At 33.2% G+C, this 12100-nt stretch overlaps 1 pseudogene across 1 annotated transcript in view; it reads left to right on the plus strand.

Annotated features, from left to right (window-relative positions):
- LOC125843164 (TOM1-like protein 9) overlaps positions 1 to 3386 on the plus strand; it is a 3623-nt pseudogene extending 237 nt beyond the window's left edge. Inside the window, exons 2-4 of the transcript XR_007443952.1 lie at positions 1050 to 1238; positions 1671 to 2095; positions 2456 to 3386. The product of XR_007443952.1 is annotated as a TOM1-like protein 9 (transcript). The remainder of the gene's footprint in view (positions 1 to 1049; positions 1239 to 1670; positions 2096 to 2455) is intronic.
- Positions 3387 to 12100: the final 8714 nt, after the last annotated feature.

Consider the following 12100-nt stretch of genomic DNA (forward strand, 5'->3'; position numbering starts at 1 on the left):
GAGTTTCAACTCGCTTCCCTTTATTTTTCTAGTATCATATAGCTTAACTACTAATGTAGGTTCTAATTATCAACAAGTTCAAAGTCAGAGAGTTCAATCATTTGCAAACATAGTGATAATATCTGGAGAACTCTACTCTCTAAGTTGTTGCTTTTAATTTTTACTTAGGTTTCTGAACTAATTGTTTCAGTGTTAGTTAGTGCTTCTACTTGATTTTTTGGGTACATTTGCTTTTTAACATTTCATGTTTATGTTAAAAGGTATGTTTTTTTGTTGACAATCCTCTCAAAATTATTCTTGATAAATGATTTTCAGATTTATTGGATGGTTCTGATTGAAACCTGGAAGGTTTTAATTATTTTTTCGGTAAGTGAGATGGGCATTCTCATTAACACACTGTAGCGCATGTCGCATGATGCTCTTTAAAGAGGTGTAGGAACGCCTGTGTCCTGTTGACGTAGACTCTTCAAGTAGTCAAAGTTTGTTGTGATTGTTGCTTGCTTTAGATCGTCTGGAATAGTTTTAATTTTTAGCAGTAAGAGTTTAGGTTTTGAATTGGTTAATAGAGCCTTACCCACTGTTTGCATTTGCAGTTAACGATGCTTTGTCGGGAAACTGAGAGCTGGAGGGGGAAATGCTTGCTATTTTTTTCTTCTGAATTTATTGATTAGTGTCTTTTAGATTCCTTTTTATTTATTTATGAGTTCCATATCTACGGATTATTTTTTTCTAGTGAAAGAGGGTAAGGTAATTAGTTGAAACTTGAAGCTTCTAATTTATGTCATTATCGGGGAGAGAAGTAAAGCCTAACCATTTTTAATGCCATCTGCTGTCCTTATTTTTTGCAATAGAAGTTCTAGTGATTCAGTTAGGACAACAATATTTTATCAAGCAATACAAATATGCTGGACTGGCCATGATATTGGAACTTCAATCGAATCTCTTATTCTTAGTCCAAGTCTTTGCTATGTTTTCTCTCTGCTCTGCCATATTTATTATGGACCATTTGGTTGTGATTCCTGTGGGATCCTTACATTTACCTGATGCAGGGATGAATCACTGCTCTGCCAAGGGCTAGGGCTGAATGATGAGTTGCAGCGTGTATTGGCCAAGCATGAATCTATTGCTTCTGGAACTTCTGTTCAAGTGGAAAAACCAAAATCTGAACCACCTCAACCTCTTGTAAATGTTGATGCTCCGCTTATTGATGCCGGAGACTGCAAACAATCAGACCAAGGGTAAATAACTATTATCTGTGTCTTCTCTTATTTGACCTCTGTATACAACCCCCCTCCAAATATGTTTTGATTCTTGGTTTCTTTTTGAGCGAGCTCATAGCTTAAATAGTACATGTGGATTTTCTAGATTGAAATGTTAATTGCCTAAAATGAGTGACCTTAAAATTATTGTCAACTAGATTAGGATGTTATCAAGGTTCAAAGTCCTTTGGTACTACAAGATTGATGGAAATATGTGACTTTTTTCTTTGTGATGCAGAATTTTCCTAGTCAGTGCTAGGTGATTGTACTTCAAATAAGCTATCCCTTCCCCTTCCCCTTCCCCCATAGAAAAGGGGAAATATGTTAGAAATCCTGGGTATTCTGTTTCTTTTTTGAGTCGTCAAATGTGACACTATCTTTTTCATATAAATCGCTTGGTGTGTTTTTCAGATCTACATCAAATGCTAGCCTAGGGACACAGTTGCTTCTTCCTGGTCCTCCTTCAGCTAGCATTCCATCAACAACAACAAAAGTTGACCCGAAAATTGATCTTCTGAGTGGAGATGACTTCAGCTCACCTACAACTGAGAATGTCCCGACCCTTGTTCCTGTTGGTGGAGAACCTGAGCCTGCAAGTCCTGTTTCACAGCAGAATGCCCTGCTCTTGTTGACATGTTTTCATCACCCAGCAACTCACAATCTCCATATTCAGCTGGACAGACAAATGCTTCGTCCCCTCAATATCGACAACAGAGTTTCACTTCTACCTAGTCAGCTTTGTACACAAATGGAAGTGTCCCCGGAACTACATATACACAAGGCTCTAACACGGCCTGGAACGAACAGATATCAGCAGTCACCTTCTCCAGTTTATGGTGCGTTCCTTTGTCATTCTGCATGCATTCTGGTTTATATCAACAACAACAACAACAAAAAATCTGCACGCATTCTGTTTTACTTTGAAGTTCTATAGAAATGTGTACTCTGTTCGCTATAGGTCGAATTTGTCCTCATTATTATTCTCTATTATCCCAAAAGACCGGGCAACCATTAGATATGTTAGTGAAGAGTTAAACAGGGATATGCTGAAGTATAGCGTGTGTTTGAAGTTGGTATGCCTCATGTGTAAAACCAAATTTCTGTACAGGTCTTATGTATTGCCTGAATTTTACGACCTCTTGCTCATTGAGTTTCTGAATTATTACTCACATAGTGCTTGTCTAATTTCTGATTAGGTGGTCAAAGCAGTTCTTTTCCACCACCTCCATGGGAAGCTGAGGCAGCAGAGAACAGCCAAACAGTGGGGAATCCTCATGCTCAATCGATGCAAAATAATCAGTTGTTGCCAGGTAGTCCACATGCCCCACCAATGCACAACAATCAGTTAATGTCTGGTAGTCCAAATGCTTTATCAATGCAAAATAGCCAGCTGATGGCAGCTAACAACCAGCAATTGGCTGGTGGTTCACATGTCCATGGTATGTATGCACAACCGATCACTGGTGGACAACCTGCAATGATGAACCAGGCTATGCAAAACAATCAGATGGTAGGCTTCCTTCCTCAACCAATCCAAGGTGGACAATCAATAGGTATGTTTCCACAACAAGTGCCACCTGGGCACATGGCTTATATGTATGCCCAACAACAAATGTATGGCAACCAGATGGCTGGTTATGGCTATGGCTATGCCCAACCACAGAACACACAATTTCTTAATCAGAGAATGTCTGGGCTCTCCGTGAGGGATGATGGTGTCCTAAATAATTCGTCCTATCCAGTTTCAACTCCTTCGTACATACCATCTGGAAAGCCCTCAAAGCCAGAGGATAAACTATTTGGAGATCTTGTTGACATTTCAAAGTTCAAATCACCCAAAACAACTCCTGGCAGAGCTGGGAGCATGTGACAGTGACTGGTTTCTGCACCTTCCTTTTTTTCTTCAATATTATTCTACATCTATTTAGTAATCAAGCTTGTGTTTGTTCTGATTTTTCCCTCAACGCTTAACTTTCACACATTGTTCCTTTTAGTCCATATGCATTTAATGGTTCTTTGTGAGTTTGTGTACATTTCTTGTAGAGAGTAAAACCCCAAGATCACAAAGAAAGTTGAGGAGCTTCCTTTTTTGCCAGCTTGAATATGTATAGAATGTCTTCATTTGTGTTTTTTGTGCAGCTTGGTGCTGTTATAACTTGTCATGCAGTTATTGGTGCTTTTACCTGGAAGTTTTTACAAGCGATATGAAACTCCTGTACTGGTAAGAGCTTTATGGCTCAGTAGGGAAATATTACATCAATGCCTCACCTGAAAGAACTGTAATAGTAAGATAATCCATTGTTTGCTGAGCTACATCGGGGATGTTAAGTTTGACAGTGTCTTTGCTGTTTCATGTTTTGGTATTTGTTTCTATATACTCGATTCCTTTGCTTTAAATAGTACGAAGATATTATACTGCAGTGTGTAAACTGGTTGGTCGACCCTTCATGCTTCTAAAGTGAGATATCAGCAGGTGGTTCTATGATTGTATTAGCCATTCATACTGCCCTTGAGGTGCATTAAGACATCTTAAGGTTGTGTATTTTCTGGTTTGTGGGACTTGAATAACTCATTTGTCGAAAACTTGCTGAGGATAAAGATGATAATGGTTTGCAGGTGCAAAGATGTTCCCCAGATTTTACCCATGCAGGCGTATGTTTTCTTCTCCCAGTTGACTATTGATCAACAATTCAATATTCTACTTTTATGAGTCGAGACTGTAATTTTCCTCTTTCATATATCTAATTCAGTCGGTTTCTATACATGTATTCAGTTTTCTCTTTAATATTCAGTAACGGATTACTCCTATTTATTTACCCCATAGATAACAGTAGTCAACTGAATACATGTATAGAAAGTAGAAACCGACAATGTAGTCAACTGTACTAACAAAAGCATTGAACATTTCATAGTAACTTGTCTGTGCAAACTGAAGTCATATGATTTACATTAGACATAAGATTAAAAAAAATGATTATCAAGAATTTCATTAGGCATGAGATAGATAAATTAAAAATAGTTCCGTTGCCGGGACTTGTACCCGGGTCTCTCGAGTGAGAGCCGAGTGTCCTAACCAACTAGATGACATTATACTAAGTTGAAGTAAAGATATATATACGGTAAATAACAGTATTTACTCTATCAAAACATGAGTCCCTACTCCTCCTCTTCTTTTGTAAAAGATGTACGCATTTGATGTTATATCTAAACTAGAGAATTTGTCCGCGCAGATTTTGCAGATTTTTGATAGTAGATTTCTTCTTAAATATTTTAAATTTTAATCAATTATATTATTAGTACATTTTCTATGATTTTTCAGCACTTAAAAATTCAGAGCCTTTCTACAAAACTTGTATAATGTATATCTATATAAGTGAAATGATATTTTTATTTTTGTTAAAAGAATGTGAAGAAAGGATAGAAGTTCAAGAAAAATCAAATTCCTTCTTCAAGTATATGTAGTACCAAATTTTAAAACATGAATATTTCTTTTTAATATTTTAACTTAGTATCCTCAAATACTTTCCGACATAATCACTCATTATCTTTTTTAAAATGTCCAACCTTTTTTTCATCTTCTAACTTCCCAATAATAAAGATAAATAACTAAAACATATTTTCAAAGTCTCAACATAAAATGCAAGAAAAGCTATTACAGAAATCATGCATAAAAACATGTTATAAAAGATGAAGAAGAATAAACATTATTACCCATTAATTATCCCATTTAATTTGTGAATATGAAAGTAATTAATATAGTCAGGAATAGGAAAAACAAATCATTAGTAGAGTATTACTAAAAAAAACAGTAAAACATTATAAATTAATTTTTTAAATATTAGAATCGCAATAGAGAATTTTATAAAACGGCTCTTACACATATAAATGATTAAAAGTAATCATATTTCTGATGGGCAATGCAACTCTAGGTGCAATCCATTTATAAAATGAACTTTTGAGGTTTGATAAAGAGAAATCATGTAAGAACTAAAATAAATAAAAAATAAATAATTGTATTATTCTTATGTTCTTAATTATTAAAATATTTTAGAAAATGAAATCAATATACAATTTTTTAGCTTTTGTTGATATCCATTTTCACAAGCCATAGCCATCATTTAATAGCCTTCATCTTATTCTTTCAAGTCAATCCAAAGAATCAAACATAATAAGCATTGAAAACATGAAAACTTAAAATGCTAATGTCCTCATTTCAATAAAGTTTTACAATTTCTCAGTTTATACTATTACAATACAGAATACCAAATAATATTATGAATATGACTATTAATTATTTGAGCAAAAAAGATTATCCTAAAGGTGCAATAATGGGGTAATGAGAAAAGACCAAAAAAAGGGAAAAAAGACAATAACCAATATGAGTTGTGGTGCACTGGTAGGAGTGCTTCATCCTTAATCAGGGGTCTCGGGTTCGAGCCTGGGTATGAAGAAATTCATGTTGTGAGCACCATCCCCGAATGGGCCCTGCATAGCGTGATCCGAATTTAGTCAAAATCAAAAAAAGAAGAAGAAGAGAAAAGACGATGAATTTCTTCATTTAGTAAAGAAAAAAGACATTGAAAATGAAAGGTTTTTAAAACTGAAACTTAATTGAGTTATTATTCAATTTTTAAATGGCTAATCTCTTCAATTGAGTAATGACTTTGATTAGAACGGTTGCAACAGAGGAAAATCGTTTATTTTTATCTTTAGACATGAATACACATTATATTGAATTACAAATTAAAATTTATTTAATAGAAACAATGAGGAATTAAAGCTAATTTTTTTAGAAAAAAAAAAAAGCAAAAAAGATATATATGAATAGTAGCTATAGAGATGTGTCATATCACCTTTTTACTATCTAGTTTTGTATTATACATAGATATAGATAGATTGTAAAGAAATTAAATAATAAAGAGAGAAATACTTCCTGAAAATTAGAGAGGTGTGAGCTATAGATAGTTACTCTTTGTTAATTGGCATATGAAGAGTTTTTATTGTAATTGTTCCTCTATTAATAAAACATTTATTTACAATAAATTAATTAATTTACCTTTACAATAAAATCATTGATTTAAATAAGAAAAAAAGTCAAAAAAAAAAGAAAAAAATAAATATGAATGGAGACCATAGAGAGGTGCCACATCATCTTTTCTATGTTTCTCATATATATATATATATATATCTAAATTAACTCGTACCTTCGTGGAAAGACAAAAATGGTGTGTAATAGATTAAGAATGATGTGGTATGTCATATTTTAAGTGTTCAAGGGTTGTATCTCAAGTTTTGAAGTTAGGTAAGTTGCAAAATAAAAGTTAGCGAAAGTTATCGTAAGTTCCTTTTTAAAGATTTCTCTGAAATTTGGGTCAAATATCTTGGGGGTTTTCTCCCAATCTATAAAGATTTATGGGGCTCACAACCCATTAAATTGAAGATCTACGAGTCTAGTTTCCAACGCATCTAACCGTTCGTTCATATGACTTTAGAATAGAGAGATATTTGCGTTTTCCCGAGACTGTGCAAGCAGGCACGTGAGGTGGGTCCCCTAGGTCAGTGGAACTTTTTATATATCTTCTTCTTCGACTTTTCTTCATTTTTTTCAGTGAATAACCAGAAAACTAAGAAAACCCACCTCTAGGATCAACCAAGTTATAAATTTTTTCAACTTAAGTCCTTGACGAAAGTTGTTCTACGCGTTGAGCTCGTCAACATGGTATAATTTGTTTTATCAATTTTGTAGCATATCATAATTTGGTGTTGGGACAACAAGGGTTTGGACATATTTCAATGTATCGAGGTGTATTACGAACTTAAGATCAAGGTAAGACCCTTCTTTCATCGACTCTAGCTTTTATAAGTCGCAAATAGCAATTTCCAACAGACTTCTATTCTTTTCTGTTGATTATGGTCCTGCCTTGTTGTAGTATCGAAGGGGGTTGTGAAAGTCGTTAAGCCACGTGAATTTAGCGAAAAAGACATGTTAAGGCTATTCCCTTCTTACTGCATGTTTCCTTAAAGCTTAGGAGCAATGTAATTGTGTTGTTATCCTTGTTATACTTGTAGTTATTATTGTTGATTGTTGGATGCTCGAGTGGATATAATCCTCCTTTATCGGGATTCTTATTCAGTTAGTAGCGTCCCTATGTTGGACACGACTCAGAGGCTATTCGTATAGGTTGCTTATAGCTAAATTGCTCGCTTCTAGCCTATGGGATTGTTATTGTTTCCATTGGGGCTGTTGTGGTTAGCTGTAGGAATGTGATCTATGCTTAGAAGAGCTATGTTCTACCTACGGGGCTATATTGATGCCTAAAAGGGCTATGAGTTGCCTACATGGCTATATTGATGCCTAAAAGGGCAATGAGTTGCCTACAGGGCTATATTGACGCCTAAGAAGGCTATGTGTTGCCTTCAGGGCCATGTTGTTGCCTAATAGAGCTATGAGTTGTCTATAAGCTATGTTGATGCCTAAGTGAGCTCTGTGCTGCCTATGGGGCTATATTACTGCCTAAAAGGGCTATGTGACTGCCTACGGGGCAAGGGGACTACTAATAGGGGTATATAGACTGATTGGCACCTTATGGGCTTATGGGGGCCTGGGTAGGTGGTCTTGTGTGCTGTTTGTACCTGCCGAGCTTATGGGGTCTTGGTTAGGTTATTGTTTTATTATTTTTTGATAATTTTAGATTTAGGATCAAGACAGTACACTTATCTTATCCTTGATTAATTTATCAGATTACTCCAGTATATTAGGATACATGCTCATAGTCTATTGCCTTTCATACTCTATACATTATTTCGTACTAACGCCCTATTGCCTGGGGGCGTTATATTCATGCATGCAGGTCCCGACAGACGACCCAGTAGACCTGCTCAATAGCAGGATTGACTTTTATCCGGTTGGCTAGCCCCTTTCCTTAGGAGCTGTCGAAGTTGGGAGTTTTGTTAGCTTTTGTTCTATATATTTTTATGGGTAGGCTGGGGCTCTGTCCCACCAATCTTTACTACTCTTAGAGGCTTGTAGACTAGTGTGTGGGGCGTATAGCTACGTTATGGCCATGTTGGCCTAGTTTGTTGGTTTGCTGAAGCTTGTTAGCTGTTTGATGTATTGTCTTGATATATACCTGCTTTAAGTTTCGGTATAGAGATCATGGTGGCCTCGACGGTCCAATCAGGACTTCTGTGCTGGTTGACTATTTCTGTATATGAACTCTTGGGAGTAGCTATTTCTTTTATAGATCTGTTGACAGGGGCCTTGCAAGCCGAGGGCTTAATTTTAAGCCATGATATACTTCTTTGTTTTCTTGATTGCGTGTGGATGCCATGCACTAGTAGAAAATGGTTCAGCAAGGTCGGCTCGGGCCTGAGTTCTGGCATTAGGAGTCAGTTGCACCCTTTAAGTTTGAAGCATGACATTGAATAAATATAATTTATTTTTATATAAATATTGATAAATATAAATTATAAATAAAATGATGATACATTACAAACATAGGCGGATGTAGCTAACATGTTACTGATTTAATTGAACCAATAATTTTAATATATGACTTTGATATTCATGTAAAAGATCATCGAACTTTTCAATAAATATAAAATTTTGAATACCTTATATTTAATGTGTAATGGTTCGATGGTAAAAATATAAAGATCGAGCTTGTCAAATCAAAATTCTAAATATGCTTATGTCCACAAAGCATGGAAAAAAATATGAATAGTTTACTTGGTGTTGTATTAAAATATCTAATTAAAGATCGAAGTTCATCAATTTCATTCGTTCATCACTAGCCTTCAATCTCATTCGTTTATATGGAGGGGTTCCATCGTTTTCCCACACATGCCTTCAAGGACGAATGTCTCTACATGTTTTGTAAATGCAAGTTTATGAACATCTCATAAATGATAGTCTTATGAATTCATGATTAGCTAACAAATGCAAATTTGACTTAATTTAGCAGTTAAATTTAGATGGTAGAGTATTAATTTCACTTTTATTTGTCATATTTGAATTTGACACACTCATTTAGAAAACAATGATGACATCATTATTTTACCACATTACATTTAATAAATGACGCTTAAGTATTAAGCCATAGTAGATGATTTGAAAAATAAGTAATTAATGCTAAAATAAAATATGAAAACATAATAATATGTCTTTAGTTGATATGTTAAAAGTAAAAATTTATTTTTAAAGTAATAAACAAGTAAAAATGAATATAGTATTATGAATAATGTACTAATAATAAGAATATGAAATTAAATATTTTGCTGCAAATATAATGCAATTCAAAAATCATAGTTTTTAATGGCTACTAGTTAGGGATGCACACATAATGTAACTCAAGCATCATCTCCCTCCATGTGATTGTCACATGCCTAACTTCAGTCAAACAATAATTAGAAAAACATGATTATATTACTCACATTTTCTAAAATAACCAATTCACCTAAATATATGTCAAATAGAGGATTAGAAGAACATGATCATATTACTCACATTTTCTGTTAGAACTAATTCACCATAATATATGTCAAATAAAATAGATATAAAAGATTGATACAAATTTAATACTTTTAACTTTTTTCAAATATCTTTTGCAATACTATATTTAAAATAGTTAGGTAGCTTAAATTTATTTATCAGATAAAGTATTTATTTTAAAGTCTTGGCAGATTTATTACTATATATGAAAGTGAAAATTATTTTCAGATCGTAATTCTGAAGAAAATTATATTCATTAATAATAATAAATTTTACGACTTGCAATGACGATAAATAAATTACAATGTTTAACTATAACATTTATTTTAACGTCAAATTTTATTTTTTAATAGTTTTATTATTGACTGACACATGGAAAACACATATCCTAAATTAACAATACTAAATATTATGAAAAAATATCGAGTTTTATATCGAAAGACAACCTTTTTATTTTTAAAGCACGAAGGCTCATTTGGATCTCGGAGATAGCATTTTCAAGAAATTCTTCAAAAATTAATATTACCTCAGGAGTGCTAATATTAAGATTGAAAAACGTAAAAATATTTCAAAATGAAAAAAATATCAAGATGCAAATGTGATACTCTACCGTTGCATGCATTAAAGATTGCTTCCACAACTTGAATATGTGACCTTTAAATTACACAAAAATAACTTTATCGTTGCTGCAAGACTTTCCTTGCCGAATGACATATGAGTGAGCAAATAAATAATAAATTTATTCTCCGACATTTTTCGGGTACTACATTATTGCTACACGAATAGAGTGGAGTTGGATTCATTTTTCTCGAGGAACTATTGAATTCAGTCAGCCAATTATCTTTATTGAGATACTCATATTGAATTGGTAATCGATTTGAAACCAAACCTCATTAATACATTTTTTTCAATAACTAACTAATTTTACTATCATAGTAAACGTTTACAATACATAAAACCTAATTAATGTATATTTGATTAATTTATGAATAATTCATTAGACCAAACTCTACTAAAAATCTACCTAAAAAGGACAGATAGAAAAGCGGCAGATGACGTTGCTCCAAAAAGCGACGCAATAAGCCACACTGTCCGTCGTTTTTTTTATAATTTTTAATTTTTTTTACAAAATGCGACGGATCAAAAACTCTATCTCTCTCACTTTTTGGCGGATTTTTGTGCCATATATATATATATATATATATATATATANATTTTATATAGGTAGAGACGACATCCGTCGCTTTTGATTAAAAATAATTATTTTTAACTTAAATAATAACGACGTAGTTTGTCATTTTTAATGAATTTTAATTTATTAATTATTATTTAAAAAAAGCGACACACGACGTCTCTTAGTGCGTCGCTTTTTGGTAGAGCTATCAATATGGGATGACCAACCCCATTCGAACTAACTCATATAGGCTTTGAAATTTAACGGCCAGATCGGGCTAGCCCATTTTTTGTGTGGGCCAGAAAATGATCGGCTTAGCCCACAAGTACATGGGCTTCGGGGTTTTCCGGGCTAACCCTCTTTTTTTAAAGTGTATTTTTTATAATTTTTTTAAAATTAAATTATAATTTAAAAATGTTCTCATAAATATCGATAATATTACATGGTGTTAGTGTTACTACTTGTTAATAAAATCCACAAATAAAATTATTTTTATAATATTTATTAAGTTTGATTTCAAGTTAAAGCATAAATAGAAATATTAACTTAATTGTTTTCCAATGATAATAATAAAATAAAAAAATTATGACAATATTCCATAGGCTACGGCCTATATAGTGATTTCCTAGAAATTTTAGTGAATTTTTATTTTATGTAGTACATATTTTATAAACATAATTTGTATTTAAATTGTAATATTTCAAACATTAAAAAATATTTTGAGTTTAGACTCTTGTTATTTTCAATACTCAATTTTATTTTTATTTTTCAATTATTTATTATTTGGTCTACGGGCTGGCCCTATCCATATTCTCAAGCCCAACGAATCGGCAGGTTTATTCAGGTCGGGCTAAAAAATCATTTTCTTAAATGAGCTTTAAAAATCGTAACCCGGCCCTATCAAATCATCGGTTAGGCTAGGCCGGCCAAACGATCCTAGCCCATATAGACGACTCTACTTTTTGATCAAAATATCTGGTCAAACATTTTTAAAAAGCAACGGACAACGTCTCTTTCTTATTTTCTTAGTCTACAAATTCATGTTCATACTATCTTCATGTCAAAAAAACAAAAATAATATCTATGTCAAAAATCTCATCCATTTTTTGTGATCTTACACCCGTCATTCTTATCAATTTGGTCATATAATGACATTCTGCTTATTTCTGAAATTTA

The sequence above is a fragment of the Solanum stenotomum genome, chromosome 10, assembly GCF_019186545.1.
Source record: "Solanum stenotomum isolate F172 chromosome 10, ASM1918654v1, whole genome shotgun sequence".
In the NCBI taxonomy this organism is placed as follows: Eukaryota; Viridiplantae; Streptophyta; class Magnoliopsida; order Solanales; family Solanaceae; genus Solanum; species Solanum stenotomum.